Genomic DNA, 2,996 nt, shown 5'->3' on the forward strand with positions numbered 1-2,996 from the left:
TCAAGTGACAGAATGCTTACCTAGCAAGGGCGAGGTCCTAAGTTCAAGACCCCAGAATAGGTATGGCCAAAAGAAGGCTCATAGAGGATTTTTCTGAGTATTCAATTACATAATGTTAGTACAGAGCTGAGAATGTACAAGGTAAAAGAACATTGCCAGTATATACACCTTAATTATAAGGGATGATTCATCTTTGCAGCCTCTGTGTAGCCCTCTTGTACACACTAGGTACTTAGAAAATATTTCTGAGTGATGAATACACTTTACCGAAACGTGAAGAATGCAGTTTGTCCTTCGATTCAAGCAGCTTGTGTTGTTAACGATTTTCCTATGCTCAAAATAAAGGGTAATGGTAGGGAGAGAATGTATGAATTTCTACCTGCCATACAATAGGCACCTTGCAGACTAAAGAAGGATATCTTTGAGGAAGAAAACCATCCTAAATAGAAAAATAGATGAAAGATTTTTCTTCTAACAAAGAACTGCTAGTACTTAACTTGTCAGGAGAGGATTTTGAAAAATAGCATTCCCAAGTATACTTTTGTAAAAACCCTTAAAAATGGCAATGTAAACCTGGTGTCCACTAGCCTTTCATTATTTCTCCTTGATAATGGCTTGGAAAGGCCTTATTTCAGAAAATGCAATACACTACTGTGAACTTGAAAAGCAAACTTGCTTTCATGAAGCTCATGTTCCATTGGGTAAGTGAGGACTCAGTGAGAGCATGGCTAATTATAGATTCTGGCTGTGTCTGCTGTTACCCAAACAAGGGAAGGAAATACCAAAAAATAAAATACACACCAAGCTCAAATGTTTTGTAAGGGAGAAAGAATAAACACTTGCTTATATTGAAAGCAATCATAAGGTATACTTAGATGAACCTTTCTTCTTATACATATCTGACTTCTGTAAGCAAGAGAAACATATCTGATCATATTTCTAAAATTCTTGACTAGTAAAATAACTACCAACATTCCCAACATCATTCTCAGACACTCTGCTAACTACCCAAAAGAATGTTTACATGGTCTCAAAATTCATGGCTCATTAATTTATTCTTCATATACTCATCAAATATTCACATGGCAGATACTTCTCCATTTACAGAATAAAAGAGAACAAAATTCTTCTCGCATCAAGCTTATAGTCCAGTAAAAGCAATTTTAAATAATATTTTATTTTATTGTAAAGGTGATGTAAAGAGGGATTACAGTTACATAAGTAAGGTAATGAGTATATTGGCAAATAGTATTACCCCTTCCTTCTTTTTCTCCCACTTCCCCTCCCCCCAGTTGTAAAGTTAATTTCCCACATAGTGTCTTGTGCATATCTTTGTTGTATTGGTTCACCCTTTATCTTTGTCTCTCTGTTTTGTTTTTCCCATTCCCTTCCTCAAATCAGGTAAAGACACAGAAAAATCAAAAATAGTGACAACAGGGAATAAGCCAAAGGCAGGAAAATGAAAGAAAATGTACACAGTACATCTTAAAACAATGCATATCTTGGAGCTCATTTCAATTAGCATCATGGTCATATATACACAGCCACTGAGCTATTCTGATCCTCTGCTAAGACTATTTTATACTAATTATTGCACATGAGGGAAATCATGGAGCCTATGTTTCTTTGGGTCCTGCTTACTTCACTTAATATGCTTTTTAGTCTTTTGATTTCCTTACGAATGGGTCGATGTCATTCTTTTTGAAAGAAGCATATACCACATTTTCTTGATCCATTCATATACTGAGGGGTATCTGGGTTGGTTCTATATCTTAGCTATGGTAAATAGTGCTGCAAATGAACATAATTTTGCTGGTAGCTTTATGGAGGCCTTGTTTGTGATCATTTGGGTAAATGCCCAGGAGTGGGATGGCTGTATAATAGTGGAGCTCTATGTTTAGTCTTTTGAGAAACTTCCATATACTTAGAAAGGTGAAAATTTAAAAACATTTCCTCTAAAATCAGGAATCAGATAAATTTGTCTTCTCTCTCCACTCTTCTTCAATATAGTATTGAAATTCCTAGACAGAGCAATAAGGCAAGAGGCGAACATAAAGGAGATCCAAATAGGGAAAGAAAAAGTAAAACTCTCTCTTTGAATATGACATGATCCTGTATTTAAAGAATCCCACAGACTCCTCTCCCAAGTCACTTGAGCTGTCAAACCTCTGGCAGGGTATACCCTGTTACAGGGTATAAAATTAACCCACAAAAATAAGTAGCTTTTCTGTATGATGACAAAGAAAAGAGTAAGGCTGAAATTAGAAAAACAACTCCCTTTGTAATAGCTTCAAGAACATAAAATATCTAGGAATTAACTTAACCAAAGAGGTAAAGTACCTCTATAATGAAAACTTTAAAAGCCTGAAGAAGAAAATTAAAGCAGATTTAAGGCAGTGGAAAAACCTCACATGCTCCTGGATTGGAAGAATTAACATAGTAAACATGGCAGTACTGCAAAAGCCATGTACCGTAGTATTCAATAAAATAACCATAAATATCCCAATTACATTCTTCAATGAAATAGAGAAGCAGTCCAAAGATTCATATGGAATAATAGAAGACTGAATAGCAAAAAAAAGGGGGAGAGAGAGAGAGGAGAGAGAGAGAGAGAGAGAGAGAGAGAGAGAGAGAGAGAGAGAGAGAGAGAGAGAGAGAGAGAGAGAGAGAGAGAGAGAGAGAGAGAGAGAGAGAGAAACTGAAGGACTATTAATACCGAACTTCAAACTCTACTACAAAGCCGCAGTAATAAAAGAAGCCTGGTACTGGCACAAGAACAGGCCTGAGGACCAATGAAATAGAAATGATCCCACAGACTTACAGCCACATAATTTTTGATAAGGGAGCCAAAATCATCAAATGGAAGAAAGACAGCCTCTTCTATAAATGGTGCTGGCAAGACTGGCTATACACGTGTAGAAAACAGAAGTTAGATCCTTATTCATCATCTTACACCAGAATCAACTCCAAATGGATCGAAGACTTTTTTAGGTATA

Source organism: Megascapheus bottae, chromosome 24 (genome assembly GCF_031878675.1).
Source record: "Megascapheus bottae isolate mThoBot1 chromosome 24, mThoBot2.hap1, whole genome shotgun sequence".
Taxonomy (NCBI): Eukaryota; Metazoa; Chordata; class Mammalia; order Rodentia; family Geomyidae; genus Megascapheus; species Megascapheus bottae.